The sequence below is a fragment of the Falco naumanni genome (genome assembly GCF_017639655.2).
Source record: "Falco naumanni isolate bFalNau1 chromosome 23 unlocalized genomic scaffold, bFalNau1.pat SUPER_23_unloc_1, whole genome shotgun sequence".
Taxonomy (NCBI): domain Eukaryota; kingdom Metazoa; phylum Chordata; class Aves; order Falconiformes; family Falconidae; genus Falco; species Falco naumanni.
Window position 1 is genome coordinate 208,357 of NW_024427351.1, and position 18,400 is coordinate 226,756.

General features: G+C 48.0%; 1 long non-coding RNA gene and 1 other non-coding gene across 2 annotated transcripts; one reads left to right on the forward strand and one right to left on the reverse strand.

Annotated features, from left to right (window-relative positions):
• Positions 1 to 468: 468 nt before the first annotated feature.
• TRNAL-CAA lies at positions 469 to 576 on the reverse strand. The gene is made up of 2 exons: positions 539 to 576; positions 469 to 514 (listed from the first exon to the last, which is right to left on the reverse strand). It is a non-coding gene; the product is annotated as a tRNA-Leu (tRNA).
• A 6,046-nt stretch (positions 577 to 6,622) lies between these two features.
• Positions 6,623 to 11,329, forward strand: LOC121081957. Its single transcript, XR_005825858.1, has 2 exons — positions 6,623 to 6,732; positions 10,896 to 11,329. It is a non-coding gene; the product is annotated as an uncharacterized LOC121081957 (long non-coding RNA).
• Positions 11,330 to 18,400: the final 7,071 nt, after the last annotated feature.

Below are 18,400 nucleotides of genomic sequence, written 5' to 3' on the forward strand. Positions count from 1 at the left end.
AAGTCCCACCGGTCTAAGTTACCCCAGGACAGTGATACCTGAGTTCCGCTAAACCCATCCCTCATCAACTTGTTACCCATGACAATTAAAGCAGTGATTCTTAAAAAGAAGCAAGATCAGCCTGGCCCGGGAATTGAGTCTGGGCCATGGCAGCAGGAGTGGTGAATCCTAACCACTAGACCACCAGGGAAGCGGCAGGTGGGTGTTGGTGCCGACCACCACCTGTGGGGCCGCGTGCACCCCGCTGCCACCGCCTGTCCCTCCGTGTGGTTTTCTTCCACGTGTGGGTGCAGCTGGCGATGGGTGAACAGTGGAGATTGGTACCGCACCGTGGCTTTGGGGGCGGGCGGGGTGGGGTGGGGAGAGGAAATGGAGAATCAGCGTTTTGCCAGACTCAGGTGCGGGCATAACGGAAGGATTATTTTTTTAAAAAATGATTTAAAACCTCAGCTTTCAGGAGAAAAGGTGGGTCAGAAGTGGGATTTGAACCCACGCCTCCATTCGGGGGCCAGATACCCCCAGGCAGGGACAGCAGAGCCTTGAGTCTGGCGCCTTGGACCACTCGGCCATCCTGACACTGTTGGAAGTTTTCTTCACCCTTGTCATCCTCAAGAATTAACCCTTCCACTTGACCTTTCCTGCCTCTTTTAGAATGCCCCCCAGATTTACCACTTTATTTTTTGCAGCAGTAAAACCCTCTTCTGGCTGTTTGCTGCTCCTCTGACTCCATCGCTCCATCCCCGGCTGCACAGCCTCTGTTGCCCACTCAGGATAACGCAAGGATTTATTTGGGGGGAAGAGCCAGACCAGCCCGATTTACACTGCAACATGCTGCCACCCTGGCTGCAATTTGGTCATCGCCTCTCAAAGGAAAAATTAGGAGAAAGATGAAAAAATAAGATGCATGTTTACATGCTCGTGGTGCTAGTAAAACCCCCGAGTTAATTTAACACCAACTCGGTTTTACTTTCTATTTGTATTCCCTAGCCAAATTAACCGCTTTTCCTTATTTGCCTCTTGGATGTCTCCCCGCCACTTTGGGATTCTTCATTGGTACCCTGGAGTTGCAAGCTGTTGTGGATCAGGTTAGGAAAGGTGAAAATGGACTGTGTTTTGCATCCTTCATCCCCAGCAGATCTTGCAGAACTGGGTAACACGGGCCTGTCCTCTCACCATGGGTATCTCTCCTTGTGTGCCTGGGCTCCCCATGGGCGTGCACACACACACGCACGGGACGTCATAGATGGTAAAGGTTCAGAGAGCAGCTGGCTAAGCTTATGGGGAGGGAAACCAAAGACACTGCAAAATACCGAGGGTTGTTAAATGCTCAGAAATGCCTGGCAGGGATGATGGAGCTGAAGGAGCTCAGTCAGGCTGGGCTCAACCTCTCCAGCCTGTCCTCTGTGCCTTTTCCTGTCTCTTGGAGACACAAAACCCCACGCCCTGCTGTGACTTTCCACCTTCCTTGTGTTTCTGAGATGGGCATCCTGCACCCAAGGCTCTGTCCTGTAGCATGCCCACCATGGGTGCCATCCTCTGGTCCTCACCGCCTCTCCTGCATCCTGACCATCCACTGCCGCTATATGGGGACTTCTTGATCCAAAAGGAGTTGCAGGAAGGTGGTAACTCACAGCTACGCTCACAGAGAAGCTTGTACAGCCCCACTGGACTGAGCAAAAGGTACCTGGTACTGATGTTTAAGGTCAGCCAGAATGCATTTCCCCACCCCAAAGGAGAGACTCTCCCTCACCTGTGCTTGCTCTGCCGTGGCCATGCTTTTCCATCCCTCTCAGCAGCAATGGGGATGCTCTGCTGGAGCCTACGTATGAAGAAGAAGGTGCTGAGCTGTTTCCCTGGGATAAATCCTGGGCAATCCTGGCCAGTGCTCTTTTTATGGGCATCTGTGCGTGCAAGGGAAAAAGCAGCCTCCTTCATTCCTGCAGGGTTTTCCCCTTGGGAAAAGGGGTCAGCTAGCTCTTGCCCGACAGAGCTCAGCCTTTCCAGACCTTTTCCACCTTCTTGGGACAGATGTGCTGATCCAGGGAAGAGCCAGGAACTGGGAGCAGCTCTGGTCTCCCCATGCCCCTATGTGGCACAACCCCATGCGTGGGGATAGGGCAAGGGCAGGCACTGGTGCTCCCTCTCTCTGCTCCTTGCACTGGTCCCAGTAAAGGGACTGGCGCTGCGCTGGGAGGCAGGGCACCCCGTGTCAGTCTCTCCCTCCCTCCCTGTGCCCATCACCTGGAGTCTCTGGCTCAGGATTTGGTGCGGACAGAGCCCCGGGGCAGGGGGCTGTTGCGTGCCTCGATGGACCTGGCAATGCAGCGGGGCTCTGCCTGCCCCACACCAGCACCCCCTTCCCCAGCCCCTGCTCGGAACGCATCCAGGATTCCTGGAGCAACCCCTTCTCCCCTTCGCCTTCAGCATCCAGCTGATCCAGCCCCTTCCTGTGTCCTCCCATATGCAGCCGAGCTGCAACGCTCCCAGAGCCAACGCAGGGCTGCTTGGTGTCCCCCAGCACCAAGGCTTGGCCCCATGGCCTCCCTCGGGAACTTCCACCCACTGCCACCAGCTGGGGAGTGATGGAGCAAGGAGGCTGCAGAAATCAGCTCTGCTCCCTCCTTCAGCGGAGAGGCAGGGGTTAAATCCCCACGCGTTGGGGAGGGCAGGATTTAGAGATAATTCCCCACCCTTGCACTCTTTCAAAACCAAATTAAGATTTTTGTTTCCTCTCAGCTCCCGGGTTTTCCCAGCCAAGGAGGAGGGATTAAACCACCACCAAACCCCCTGCACCCAGCTTAGAGAAAAGCATCCACGTGGTTTCAAATCTTACGGGCTTGTTGGAGGCAAAAGTCCAGGCTCCTCTCTCATTCCCCTGCTGCATTTCTTTGTGTTTGTAGAGTTGTGTTTTCCTTGGCTTTCATGGTCATCTCCTGCAGCAACAAGGAGGGATAACTTGGTAAGTGGGAATTCCCCCTCCTGCCCACCCGCAAACATATGACTCCCGAGCCTGCAGCTTTTAGGCGGGCAAAATAATCTGTTTTTACCAGCTACGTGATGAAAACAAGGTTTGGGCCGCTTTTGCAGGTGCAAGACCTAATTTCTTGCTTGCGCTGCTCCCATCCCTGATGCTGATCGGACAACCAGACCGGTGTCCCCCTTTCCCACCTGGAGGATGCCCTGTTGCCCCAGAGAGACCCCTACATGCTTCCCTACGGTTGCAATACTCAAAATATCCCCTCCTGTGTAGAGGGATTTTTAAAGGACCGAGGACATATGTTACCATTGTCCGGGTTGGACAACCCAGCCCTCTTAGTTAAAGCTGCAGAGCAACTTTAAATTGTCCTGGTGAATTGAAGAATCAGTCAGCAATACGCAGGCGAGCGGAGGTTATCTTTATTCGGCAGCGCTGGGTGCATGGGGGATCGCTCCGCCAAAGTCACGCACCCCGAGGGGACTTTTCGGTCCCCCCTTTATACAAGCTACTCAGTTTTCCAAGAAATGGTTTACATATTCCTTACAGTTCTGAGAATTCATTTACATATCTCGTGCCTGCGCAATGTCCTTGAGGAGTTGTCTCTGGGCAGACTCTATTCCTCAGTGGCCATGTTTAAAGTCTTTGTCTTTGTCACATTGCGTGTGCAACAGGAATCTAAGACAAAATGTCCCTTCTGAAGATAACCAACCCAGGGACTTAGCAGTCTGTGCATCCGTCATGTGGCAGTAAGGGTCCTCGGACATTTCCTGACTTTATCTAAACATAGGTGCGTCATCCTTTAGGTAAGTGGTACAGCATTCACCATTCAGAAGTCATCAGATAGTTTTTACTAATTGCAGTATCTTTAATAACTATGATAAATCTTGAATAGGTCCTTCTAGAAGGCAGGCTTGACTTTAAATCTATTTCAAAAATATATATTAGAAGAAAATGTAAGCTATCCTACAGCCTGAAGCAAGACACCTTTATCTCTTTTCTTCTGACATATCTAAATATCTGCTGTGGATCTTTGGCACTGAAAAAAAACCCTGCCAATTTTGATAAAAGGTTTATGATTTTTTCCTTCAGATGCTTTTAAGAAAATGAAGTACTTGTTGGAGTAGTGGAACTTGTTTTGAGGCTTTCAGAACATATCTGCCACTGAAAAAATAACAAGAAAAATGATTGTTTAATTATTTTTTTAAAGTGTTTAAAGATGTTTAGTTCTGTTCCTGCACAGATAACTAGAACTTTCTCAGTATTCATTAGGGAAGAACATTCAAGGAAAAGAGATTGAATATTTCTCCACAATTTGACTCCAAATGGTAGCTCTTCAAGGAAATAATCATGGCACACTGGCAGGTCTCGAGGGGAAGAGTTTGACCCTGTCATGGCCTTAGCCATGTTTTCTCATGAAAAATTAATTCTCTGTTCCTAGCATTTTTTCATCAAGAGAATGTATTTAAAGAAAAAAAATATAAGTTTTTCTATACATACAGAAAGTACGATTGTGTAAAGTGTAGTAGAAATTCATTGTCCTATAAGAACTGTGCATGTGAAAGTTCTGATGTTCTAATGCTTACAATCCTTATAATTATTTTTTTCTTAAATCTAAAACTTACAGAAAACCATCTCCAAGAATGATTCCACATTTTTGTCAAAAATATTCGTAAGAGTTTTTCTTCTGTTGAAGTATAGGGGGTATATCTACCCTATCTACTAGCCTGGTTTTTGAAGAATGTAATCTGATTGAAGCACTCTTTGGTCTTTTTCAAAACTGTTTTTTTCTTCATTGAGGAAGGCCTCAGGCCCATTTTTCAACCTGATAAGGAATTCCTGTTGTCTTTTTGGGATGGGGGGATAATAGGCTGTTGAAAAAATTGCATTAGACCTGCAGAAATCTTACAGACATTGATGTACTGATAGGCAAGACCATCTAAACTCTGCCTGGCACCTTCATTACTCTTGATTTGTCTGGGTCTCGCCCAGCAGGGTTGATACTTTAGCTTGACAAATATTTGAGTCATTTGCTAAAACTGTCACCTGTATCTGTTGAGAAGAATCTTGCTTTCTGTTTGCAAATATTGCTGTAAAGATGGATAGCTGCATAAGATCTCAATGTACAACAAATCCTATAGATTTATAACAGTGCAAAATTGGATGTAACTAATCCATGGGAATGAGGAGGCTCAGAAACTCTAGAGGAAATCCCTACAGAAACTTTCCAAAATTACGTTTAAATAGCATGAGGGAACCTAGAGCCGTAAAAGCAAAAAGGGATGGAAAAAGGAATTTTTTGCAACCTGTGGAAAAAATTTAAAATATTTCTTGTGCCAACTTTGCTATTAGTACTGACTCATGTTGACAGCCATTAGTAGATCAGAATTTGTAGATGCTTACAGGGTTGCTTGCTGTTATATTAACATTTGTATGTCAGGCTGTAATTCTGTGTGACATGGTATTAAAGCTGAAAGTCCTGATAGGAAGCTTACAAACTCACTAAAAACATTGGGAAAAAATAATACAAATTGACAGTAGTCCAATATTGTGTGTGTGTCTGCCACGAAAGTTGAAAGGCTTTCTTTGCCAGCCAGTAAAGCTTCTACTTTAATTCTAATAACTGAGAGAACCAGAGTACCTGGATTCTGGTTTCGGTAGTGACCTTACTGTTTCCCGGCTTATATATAGCACACGGAGCTCTTGCCTACAGAGGTAGTAACTGGAGGCAGATGAAGATTAGAGAGGCCCTTGTTACGGGGACTGTTGTCCTCTAATAAGCAGAAGTGACTCTGATATAATATGTTTCAGAAAATTTGTTTTATGAAGATCTCTGGTAGCTCACTGAGGTAAAAAACTACAGGTAATAAACAAAAGGGATTTGGGGGGGGGGGAATTCTTCCCCCAGAAATGGGGGAGACATAAATATCACATACAGAAGCTTAATCAAAAAAGTTGACCTTTTAATTTTCAAGTTGCCCCAATAATCTGAGTTTGATGAAAATTATTTTGGAATTCTTTCAGTCAAGCAAATTATGTTCCCATGGTATGTACGTCAGCATGTTATAGGATCTTGCATTAGAAGCTAGAAGACGGCTGAGTATTTGTTGGTTCAGGAAGATCCTTTGTCAGTGCCATTATAATCTGGCCTGAAGAGCATCCATGGTTTGACAGAAAGTTCATATTGGGTGAAATGCCCATAAGGTTCCTTGACAGCGAGCATGGCTATAAGATGTGGGATTTTTTTGAGGGGGGAGAAGGGGACCACGTGAAAACCATCTTTACCTCAGAAGCAACTTCAAAGTCAAGCAAGCAAATGCTGCAGTCTCCACGTCTTGGTATCTGAGTAGGCGGAATAAGCATTTCCTAAAGTGGTTTTATGTGAAGGCTATCTTCCGGTTTGGTGTCTTTCTCATATATTGTTTTCACAAGTTAAGAGTAGTGAAAACTTACTGCGTGACACCCTTGCCCTCATGAAAGAGGAGGCAGAGACTCGCCGGGCCGACCCTGTCTGTGATGCGGTGGATGTCTCTGTCCTGCAGGGCAATGGGTGGGAGTGAGCCATCACCACCCCCCCCGCCCCCCGCCCCCATCCCCCCCGGGCAGCAGGCAGTGAGCAGCAGGAGCAAAGGCATCTGGAGGGGCAGGAGAGGAGCGGCAGCGAACTGCTCTCCCTGCCTGAAATCCTGAGGCTGCAGAGCAGGCACAGAGGCTCTGCGGGAGAGTTTTACTGCAGGTCGATACTTGGGCGTATTCAGGTGAGGGAACAGCTGGGGACATGGTAGGTGAAGAACTAATTGCTTAGTGAAAAGGCTGCTCATTCCGTCTGACGTGTGGTAACTCGGGGTAAGTTATAAAGCGGGGTGTTTATTGCGGTGCCGGGTGCAAGGGGGGTCGCTCCTCCTAACTTGCACACGTAGTTTTACTCACGATACATATTTACACAGTGAAGTTGGTTAGTTCTGCCCAAAGCCTACACCTACGAGCTAATTATCGGTTAGTTGCCTTCTCGCTGCAGTTTAAAGGTAGAGTTCATTTTAAATTTCCTCCCCATGCTCCCCGGGCGGGGGGGTTCACTCTCTTCGGGGGGCCATTTGAGTAGGAGGTCGGGATCTCCCCCCCCACAGTGATTGTACCCCGGTGTCCTTGAGCCTTACCCCTTCAGCAGCCCGTTTTCTTCCAGCAGCTCGCAGGCCCCCGCCAGAGGCTCCGTATTCACAGGCCGGTGGGGCTCGGCTCCCCCTGCCCTGGCTGCCCCCCGAGGCGCTGAGCGGGCGAGCCCCAGCCCCTCTCTGCAGGCAGGGGGGCTCCTGCCCGCCTGCCGGTGGCTGCTGGCCCCGGGGCGGCTCCTGCCTGCAGCCCGGCTTTCGGGGGGCACCGCGCTGTCTGGGGTCGGGGGGGCACAGCCCTGAGCGCTACAGCTTGCCTACCGGCAGGCAGAGCCGCTCGGCGTTAAGGCCAGCGTAGTTTTTGCGTGTGTTTGGTCGTGATTTGGCTTCAGGAGAATAATGCTTTTGAGGTATGATGGCATGAAATCATGATTGAAACAGAGCAGGCATCTGCAGGAGAAATACCAGCTTGGGTGTAAGTCGGTGAGCCGTTTTGCCTCTCCCCAGCATTACCTTTAATGTTCGTTGTTGGAGGGGAATCTGTCGTGCCAGAGGTATTGTTAGAGTTTAGCTGTCCCATGAAATGACAGAGACTGGCCAGTTAGAAAATGTGATTTATTAAAGCAAGCGACAAGTAAGCAAAACAGCGCTGGGCGGCCGGGGAGTCTCCTGCTCCACCAACGGCGCGCAAATTCAAGCAAGCTGAGCAGCTCTTTTTCTCTTCCCCGAGGTCGCTTCTGACACCTTCAGTAGCCCCTCTGCTGCTTCTGTTGTGGCGGTTTCTTGTCAGACAGGACGTTCCCATGTTTGGTGTAGCAAGATCACATTGTGGACATGTCTCTTCTTGTTAAACAGGAAGTTCTTAAGACCACCACAACGGGTTCGTTCCTCTTGCTTACCTTGGTCGATCAGCAAATTACCTTTCGTTACTTATTACAATTCCCCCCTTCTTTTATTTGTAAGTAATTTGCTGATCAAACCTAGACAATACCTCACAAGCTGCATCTAATTCAGGATTTTCATTTGGTATGATTTTCATCTCTAGTTCTGATTGCTTCATCACCATTAGCTGCACTTTTTCCAACCTGTTTTTCACAAAAGTTACAAATTTATTAATGATACAGGGTCCGAAAGTCAGAACCAATAACAACATTATGAGGGGTCCCACCAAAGTAGAAATTAAAGTAGTCAGCCAGGGTGACTGTGGCTGTAAAATTCTTTACCTTTTGCTTTTTCTTGTTACCTTTTTTGTTCTTTAATAACTCTGTTGGGTCCCACTGCTTGTGGCGTTTTTAGTTCATGTTTCTGAATAAATATTAAGACCCCTCTATCAGCTCCAGGTTCCCAATATCTTATTCCCCAGGTTCGTCCTAATAGCCATCCGTGGTCATTAGGCTGCAGGATTTCTAGTATATAACATGCTTACAGTTGCCAAGATGGGGGTCCTCTACGTGTCTATCCCAGCTAGGAGCTGGCGGATTGCATCCTCCGGGTCCCCATGTTATATTTAAGAATCTATTTTTAATGGCTACGTCCCAGTTTGAAGCTATGGTTTCACATCCCCAATATGCACAGTAATAGTGATTAGGGAAATTGCAGTAGCTTTTCCCTGGATTCAAACTGGGGCAGAGATAAAAAGGTTTTATTGTTCTTTCTCGTCAGCTGGGTGGGTCTAGTTCATAAAAGACTAAATCTTCCAATTTAACTTGGAATTTTGGGGATCTGGCTGTCACGTTATACCGAACTTCTATTGAATCTTCCCATCAACCTAAGGTCCAATTGAAGGGTAATGCTCATTTTCTTTTTTTTTTAAAGTCATGGTAATCAATACCATTAATAGGATACCAGCTTTCATTTCCCCACTGTTCAGTACCTCTCTGCCTTCCTCGTCTACTCTTTTGCAGAGAGCAACGGGATATCAATATCTTCTCGGCAGCAGCAGGTATTCTTCAGGGGAATATATTTCCACCTGTTTGGTTGTTGTGTCCATTTCCAGGCGAATCTTATAGTACGCTGTCTTAAAACTCTGTACCAGTCTGTTTCATGTACTTCCCAAAGTTCAGGTACTGACAGTTCCCATCCACAAAATAATTTACAAATTTCCACTTGATCCTCTGGTCCCCTGGTACGTATCGAATCATTGTGACATTTCATACAGTAAGGTTGTCTCTTAAATGAAACACAGGACCAATCTCTATTACAATTTAGACATTGGCAAACAACCCAACATACATGTCTGGAAGTGGGGTGTTTTAAGCAGCGTATTCCCCGGAGATCTCCTATTCTGGGTGATTCGGGTATCTCCGTCTCTGTGTTGTTTTGCGGTCAGCCAGCAATGGTGAGACAGATAGCGATGTCCCAATAACGTCCTTCACACCGCCCCGAGGCTCAACATTGCTGCTCCGTGGGTGGCATAGATAGAGAGAGAGAAAAGATTCTGCCAACTATACAAAGGAGGTTAACAATCTTTATCTAAGCATTAAACCCATTTACCATTATCAATAAACAATAACAGGCAATAACTACAAATGACTAACAAGAACTATAAATCCCTAACAAACGTTAGCTAACAACTCAAAACTCAAACATGTCATAAGCTAATTTCAAAACATTATCATAACAGGATGACATAACAAAACACAATAAAACATTTCTTAGCATATATAAGGTTTGTTTGTGGGGGTTAAGAATCAAGAGCCAAGAGGTGGGCATTTAAAGGGGTAAATTTTCATGCCCCTTTAAGGTTAGGCTGCGCATGCATTTTCATTGTGCAGTTTTGGTCAGGGCATTAGCCTGAATCTTGACCAGGAGGGTCACGGACCAATTTGTTTGTCTCGCCACAAACAATCCTTATCATTTTGGAAAAGATGGGAGCAGGAGACGACACACTCTGTACGGTTTTGCTGTTCAGCCTTTGTCTCGTCGTGACTACAGTAACCATCAGTATGTGCTTTTGTGAGTGTTTTTGGTCACGCCGGTACAGAAGAGTGCGATCTCTTCCTCGCAATCCGCCCCGAGAAGTGGAACCCATGGGATACCAAAGCAGAGTGCGAGAGACTGTTCTATAAACAAAAGAAAACTGTTGATCTCCAGCAGTTACCACGTGACTTGTTATTTGTTTCTGTTCATCTTCGTTACCTCGTGAAGAAAAATACCAAGGACCAGACACAGACTATCGTGGAGGGAACAGATGGAGTTACCACCCCGACATTATTCAGGACTGTGCTGGACTCACGAGTGAAGAAGCCTGTTTTCCACCTCACATGAGACTTTGCTGGACTGGTATTCTGTTATTCAACTTCTAGTTCATGTTTGTTAAGAAATTGTTATTTGTTGTTTACTGGTTGTCAAATGATTCATTGAATTTACTTTACATCTAACACACGGTTTTCAAAATAAATCAAAAGGGTTGGGTAATACATATAATAACCTACAAAAACAAAACCTGAAACCAACACTTAAAACTATACATTCCACTTAAGTAATAAATGAACTATAAATACTATAGTTTCTATAAACATTCTTTTTTTGTTGTTTTTATATATATCTATGCGTCACTATCATGGCTAGACTATAGGGATTTCACATGTGCGGTCTTTCCAGATTGTTCCAGTACATTCTGTGGGGTTTAAAATTGCGCATGCGCATGTTCAAAGGCATACACGATAAAAGATGGCTGCTGAGTGTCCAGATGAAGTCCTGGACCCATTTCCCGAGCTTACCACTCCGGTAAGTTTGTTAATGGTAACATTTATGGCACTATGGCCAAATGACAGGTCCTTGCTTTCAATGCAATGTTTTCTCACCGTCAGACCGCCACGTCACCTGCCAGGGAGGAAGGGTCTGGAGTGCGCATTTCCCCCTCTGAACGTCCCGTAAGGTGAGTGTTTTTTAAACGTCTAACCTGTATGGTTCATTATAAAGGGGAATCAAAAACCTTTTTTTTTTTTTTTTCTCGTTGTTTAGGCACAGGGTGCATTTTTCTACTGTCACACGTCAAGAACTTATGGTGGAGGTGGAAAAGTATAAAAGACGTTACCACATCCCCGTCTGTGCGTTCCTGATGGTTGTTTTCTTTGCTATTCTATGTGTATTCTTAATCGGCCTACATTGTTGTATGAATTGTTAATAGTTACTTATTCCCAGATTCCTGTTTGCTATTAAATTGTTATTGTGTTAACTATATAATCTGTATTGTTGACTGTACATTTTGGCGTACTACTCGAATTTGTTTAACGCCATTGGGTGAAATCATAGTAGCAAATTGCATGTTAGTTATAACACGTTGAATTAATCTTATAAAACATGGAACAGCACATGGCAAAAACAATAAGGTGGCTAATCCACATAACAAATAAAATAGGATTCGTTTTACCCAGGGGCTCCCGAGAAGCCAGGAAAACAAGTCAATATTCCAGTCTTTCCAAGTTCGGATGGGAACATGGGCTAACTTCCCTGTCTCTGATGTGATTTGTTTAACTACCTCACCATTGCCATCAATTTTCAAATAACAATTGGAAACATTTAATTTACCACAAACACTTCCTTCTTCGGCTAGCAGGAAATCGAGAATCATTAGAATAGTTTGGCTCCTGATCTGTACTTACAGTTTGGATTTTACCATCTGGTATTAAGGATGATTCCTCCTTTCCTACCTCCTCTGCTGCTGCAGAGTGTCATCTGCACATGCCATAACAAGTCACCGTCACGGTAAAACACACAGATTTACATTAGTAGAACTGCTACAGAGTGTATTTTATTTCAGTTTTTCTGCCAATATTCCCCATAGCCTTGCTGAGCAAGGGATATTGTTTTACCTGAACTAGGCAGGCCTTCCCCTTATCATTTTTACTGTAACAGGTAAAGCATTTTTTCCTTACCTGGAATTTATTTCCAGATATGCCTGCTTAAAGATTTCTTTTCCACTTAAAGATTTTGGTGAATTTGGCATTCTTACTTGTTTTCTTAGTTTGTACTTTAAAGGTTTCAGGATGTTTTCCTGGTGGCCAGCAGCTCCCACAGCTTCTTTTCACTGAAGTTTAACACCAAATAAGTTGGTTTTGTATTCACTAAAAATTCCACCTCATTTTTCCTAGTCCCTAGTTCACCAGAACCCCTTGTTGGTTCTTTAGCTCAGGGCAATCTCGCTTCCAGTGTCCGCTTTCCCTACAATATGCTCATTCACGTCTGCCTGATATTCCTCCTCGGTCTCTGCTTCATCTCCTCTACCAGTTCAGCACGACCCGGCTCTTCTTCTCTTACCTTCTGTACACGTCCCCTGTTCCTTCTATCAACTTTTCTACATCACGATTACCTTAGTAAAAATCAACTCGAACCTTTATCCAGTCCTATTCACAACCAACTTTCCAACATCTAAATTTCCCCATCAGAGATTCACCTTTACTCTCCTCAGACCCGCTGCCTGCCCTAGAGGGGCCGTTACCGGTCCTGTTGTGCTGCAAATGCTGCAGCAATCGGGGTGACATTGTCAGGTCCTTCTGCTCAATTGTCAGCAACAGCAACCCCCTCCTCCTCACCAGCAGAAGGGTTCGGGGCAGGAGATGCTCTTCCTGCTCTGCAGGTTACACAAGCCTGCCTCTGCTACAGCACTTCTGTTTTAACTCTTTCTTACCCTGAATGCAAATCTGCTCCTTGTTGCTTTAAGTCTGCGTTCTTACATACCGTGCCTTCGCAGGCAAACAGCAAACACCCTGCCATGCGTCCCGCAGGACTCAGCCGCACCTTCGAGGGGCTACGGGGCTTTGTACAAACTCACCCCGATACTTTAACACTTTCACAGGGTCTAGATAGCAGCGGGAGGGGAGTGAGGGAGGTGGTAAGGGCTGGGGGGGGAGTGGGCGGTGGAGGTATATACGGAGGGGGAGAGGTAGGGATCTCATCCTCACTTCTATTCTTCTTCTTCTTTTCCCCCCTTTGTTTTCTTTTAACGGGAACACGAGGGCCCTAGTTTCAGACCCTACCCATAAGGAAGCATACTCACTTTCCTGCAGGCAAAAGGGTCTTTTGAATTGACATACATATTCAAAGCCTGGCATATCCAGTCTTCAGATGCCCCGAAGACCGGTCAGTAGAGGTGGTCGCCCCTAATTTGTTTCCCACCCCAAACTTCCATACAGTAGTGTATCAATCTTACTTTACTCTTACCCTGCCTAGAAGGGTACGCATCCCAAAATTTTATCCTTAGTCCTAGCGGACTCTCCGGTGGTATCTGTGGGAGCCTAATCTGGACCCCAGAACCACCCATGGGATCAGAGGGCTTGCTTTTCCTCTGTCCCGTCTTCCGAGGCGCCTTCTTTCACTCACGCACTCGCTTCCCCTGGTTCGTGGCGCAGCCCCTCGCGGGGTCTGGAAACCGCACTACTGAGGGTCCGCACTCACTTCGCCCTCCCTGGGCGTCTCACACAAGCACGCTTCAGGATACCCAACCCCAACCGAACGGTTCACCGGCCTATACTCACGCGTCCTGCGTCTTCATTTGGGCTTCGTGCACAAAGATTACGGGGTAACCGGTTTTATTTGCTTACTGTCACATTTGAGGTTCGTCGGTAAAGGATTTGGCGTAGAAGCACCCTGACAAGGGCCGCTTATCCAGCGGGGCGCCTCCCCTGCCACGGACCTCAGGGCAGATTGCCTTTATCCGAGTCACGGCACCAAAATTGTTAGAGTTTACCTGTCCAATGAAATGCCAGAGACTGGCCAGTTAGAAAATGTGATTTATTAAAGCAAGCGACAAGTAAGCAAAACAGCGCTGGGCGGCCGGGGAGTCTCCTGCTCCACCAACGGCGTGCAAATTCAAGCAAGCTGAGCAGCTCTTTTTCTCTTCCCCGAGGTCGCTTCTGACACCTTCAGTAGCCCCTCTGCTGCTTCTGTTGTGGCGGTTTCTTGTCAGACAGGACGTTCCCATGTTTGGTGTAGCAAGATCACATTGTGGACATGTCTCTTCTTGTTAAACAGGAAGTTCTTAAGACCACCACAACGGGTTCGTTCCTCTTGCTTACCTTGGTCGATCAGCAAATTACCTTTAGTTACTTATTACAGTACCAGCCCAGGAGAGAGGGGAGGCTGCTGCAGCCCCCGCCCCGGCTGCGGCCAAGGAAGTGTGTTCCAGTGGGCACACGCGTGCCGAGCGGGCATGCCCACCGCACACACGTGTGCATGCAGTTCGGGTCAGCGCTCGGTTATGCGGTGTGCATACCCGCACAGGCAGGCAGAGGCAGCCCCCAGCCCCTGGTGCCTGTAAGCACGCTGCAGGGGGCTGCGCTTTTCCAGCCCCGGGGGGGCACCGGGGCCCGGGGGGCAGCGATCTCCCTCGGGCTCTCGGCAGAGGAGCTCGGCAGCAGCCCGGGCTGCGAGAGGGGGGCGGCTCGGGGGGCGGGGGGCCACCCGGGGCGGGGGGACACCCCTCCCGGCCGGCGGGCGGTCCGGCAGGCGGTGCCGCGGGCTGGAGCGACCCCGCCCGCCCCTCCCTCGGGGACAGCCGGCGGCTGGAACCCGGCCGCCGCCTCCCGCCCCCCCGCGCGGTCGGGGCTGTCGCTGCCGAGGTTCGGCGACGGCGGCGCTGGCCGTGCCCGGCTCGGGGCAGGCGTCTGCCAGCCGGAGACCGGACCCCTTTTCCGGGAGAGGCCGGAGCGAGGCGGCGAGCGCCGGGGAGCGCGCAGGGAAGGGAGCGGGCAGCCCTCCGCAGGGGGCGAGCCCGGGGGCTGCGCTGCGGCTCCGCACTCGCGGCTCCGCCTCAGCCGCAGGCAGCCCCCGCAGAGCCGCCCCCGGCCCCGCACCGCGCCGCGCCGCAGGCAGCCCCCGGCGCCCCGGGAAGCGCTGCGGACCGACGGCTTGCACATCGGTGGTCAGCAGAAGGCAGCTCTGCGCCTTAAGTGGCGGCGTAGAGAAAAGATGTGTCTGCAGCGAAGCACGGGAGAGGGTCCGGAGGACAGAGCGTGTTGCAGGCGCTTGGCAGCACACGGCCTCGGGAGGGGGAACAGACGCCATGGGTCAAGCTGGGGCATAAGGTAAGCTCAAGGAGAACCAGTTGGTTAATGGGACCAAACAGAAATGACTTGAACCGTGCATGAACACTTGAGTGAAACTAAAGACCGCTGTGCCTTTAAATGGGGACGAGGCTCGTAAGACCCAGTGAGGATTAAGTGTGACTAAAGGTCATCGTAAACGGTTTTTGGTGTATAAAGTATTTTCCTGTCGCGAAGAGCTGTGCTAGCTTTGTGGGTTTGCCCCCCAGCTCCCATCCCCGCAGAGACGCGTGCCTGGTCCCTCGGCCGTGCGGGTGCTCGATCCGTTGCACGGCGGGCGATGGGATCCGGCGGTTCGACGGCAGCATCAGGTCCCGAGGAGACGGTCGCTGCCAGCCCCGGCCGGGCTCGGCGCTCGGAGGGGCTGCGCGACGTCCCGGTGCGACATGTCCCTTCCCGGGGCTCGGCCCCCGTCTGGGTGCGAGGGGGGTGGCGGCGCGGCGGGCGGCGGGCCTGCCGGGGTGGGAGATGCGGCTCCAGGTGCTTTGCCCGCCGGCCCGGACGGTGCTTTCGCCTCTCGTTACGCGTTCGGGGGAGGCAGGAGGGTCGCCGTTACCGTCAGCGAGCCTGTGCTGCCGCCGCTGCCCGGCGTCGGGGCTGTGTGGCATCCCGGGGTGGCGGGGAGCAGAGCGATGCGCCTCGTCTTTGCAGGGTGCTGAGCTGCCCTTCCCCGGGGCCAGGGCTCGCTGCCGCTTCCAGCTGCACAGGATTTGGTCCCGCAGCCTCAGTGTGAGGGCTGGATTTTCGCGAAACGAGGAGGAACTGCTGGTACCTTCTGGTCGGCTTGATTTCTTGCTGTGCTTTTCGTACATTTTTAATAGCCCGGTGGAGTACAAATTGTAAAGGAAACTTCATACGCAGAGTTTTAGAGTTTGAAGAGAGATTATTCACCCTCTAGCTGTCGTGAGGTTTCACCTCTCCTTCCTGGCAGGACTGATCTTCCAGTTAGAAGTGAAACAAGGTCAAACGGTTAAAAAAAAAAGGTTTCCTTCTGTCAGGGCGAATCTAAATCAGTCAAATTCCCAGGCACCAAAGTGTGCTGTGTAACAAATGGGAGTGCAAATGTAAGCACGTAGCTTTGCGTGTGCGAGAGTGGTTGTGGGACTTCTCTGTAAGTTCTAACACCTTGCTCTTTGCGCTGTTCTTCTGCAAATTTGCCTGGATTTTAAGTATGGACAGAAGAGGGAGAGAACGAACATATGCCTTTGATTTGCTTAATAGAAAATATCTTGGCAGAAACACATGCTTGTGCTGTGTATTCTGTTAGTTTGGCTTTTTAAAATATTCATATGTTCTGTCTAATGAAAAGCTGATAGTATCTCCCATTCACCTAAGAATACGTTCAAACATAGCTTGAGATACGCTGCTAATCACGTTAAGAAAAATGTATAGCTTAACATCAAACTAGCTAAAGTGCTGTCACTGGGGAATATCTCGGTGCTTGTAAACTTTAATTTAAAGAGTGCTATGAGGCTGGATTACCCGATAACCAGTACAACTGGAACAGCAGTATACCCCCTCTTTTTTGGAGGAAGACTGTAGGTCATTTTGAACAGCATAGAATCAGAATCATTTAGGTTGGAGAAGTCCTTTAAGATCATTGAGTCCAGCCATTAACCTAACACTGCCAAGTCCATCACTAAACTGTGTCCCTGAGCACCACATCTACACATCTTTGAAATGCCTCCAGGGATGGTGAGGCCACCCTGAAACTTCCCTGGGCAGCTGGTTCCAGTCCTTGACAACCCTTTCAGTGAAGAATTTTTTCCTGAGGCCCTTCCCTCTTGTCCTATCCCTTGTATCCTTGTTGGATCTGGTAGAAATGATCCCCAAATGGCAGTGTGTAAAGGATTAATTTAAGTTCCAGATTCTGGTTGCCTGGCATTAGCAAAAATAAAGCTTTTGTGTTATTTCTCTTAACAGTTAAAAATTAGATGCAGGAAAAATAAAGAGAAACACTAAGTACTGAATTCCCCTCCCCCCCCCCCCCCTCCATTTACATTTTGGTAAGACAGAACTAATTTGCTCTCCTATCTGTTGTGCATCCTGGTGCTGAGCTAATCTTTTCTATGCCCTAGATTGTTATTAGCCTTGCTTGCTTATTACTGAAAGATTTACTTTCTAGGACTCCTTTTAATTCCATTTGCTCCTACACTGCCTTTTGTCTTAAATGTTATTTTTTTGTGGTGTCCTTTGAAAGATTCTTGGCCTTTTCTAACCTGGGACCAATTTATAGTAGCCTGATGGAGTTTTCCTAATCATGAATGATCTTCCCAGCAGGATATGTTCTTTGTCTTCTTCCTAACATGATTCAGGACACATTCTGTTTTAAAGTGCCCTTACCCTTGAACCATTGTGCTGGGATTTAGTGTATTAACCCAAACTCTAGTAGATGTTTCTTGAGGCTTTCTGTGTCACTTTGCACAGCACTCATAAGATACCTGCTGTCAAAGTGCTTGCATTTTAGTAATAACACCTTGGCACTGTTAAAGTAAGTATGTTTACATTTTCCTTTGGCCGACTCATCTGTTTTAATTCCTTCAGTATTCAGATTTGTTCTGAGACAGGTGGAGGAAAGGAGCACTTGTTCTTTACAGAGGATGAAATAGCAGAAATAAATGTGTAAATAGGCATGACCATTAGGCCATTAGGGGTGTTTCTGTGGGTATGTCTGCTATGCCCAGAATGGTGTAAGAACAGTAATCTGCTTTGCAAATTTGGCTGTATGACCATATCACTATGTTTAGAGGTGCAGGCATCAATAGATGCAAGTGTTTTCACAGAATTAAGAAAACCATCTTGTCCATGCAGTCCAGCCATAAATGACGCACAGACAGAACAAAAAATGATAGGAAAAAAAAAATGTCTTTTTTAGACCCATATGAGTAAATAGAGTATTCTGTGCTGTCCTGTACACACGTGTGTGTACATGTATTCGTCGCCAGTGAGTCATGGCTCCTAAGCCTGATTTAAAAACTGAATGCGTTCATTATAATCCCCCCCCCCCAATATATATATCTGAGGAATCAATCTAATGTGCTTTACTAAACGAACACGTGAAAGTGCTTACCAGGGGTAAACCTGGGGACTCTACATATTTCTCTCTTTTTCCTCCAACAGAATGAAAACACCTTTGAGACAATAAAGGAGTTAGAGGAGGAGCCAGTGTGTCCCTTTCAGTCTTCTCTGTGTATCTGCGTGCACCGCTTCCCCTGTTTGGTTCCTGATCCAGACGGGAAGGACAGGGAGGGCGTAAGGACACTGCAACTCTC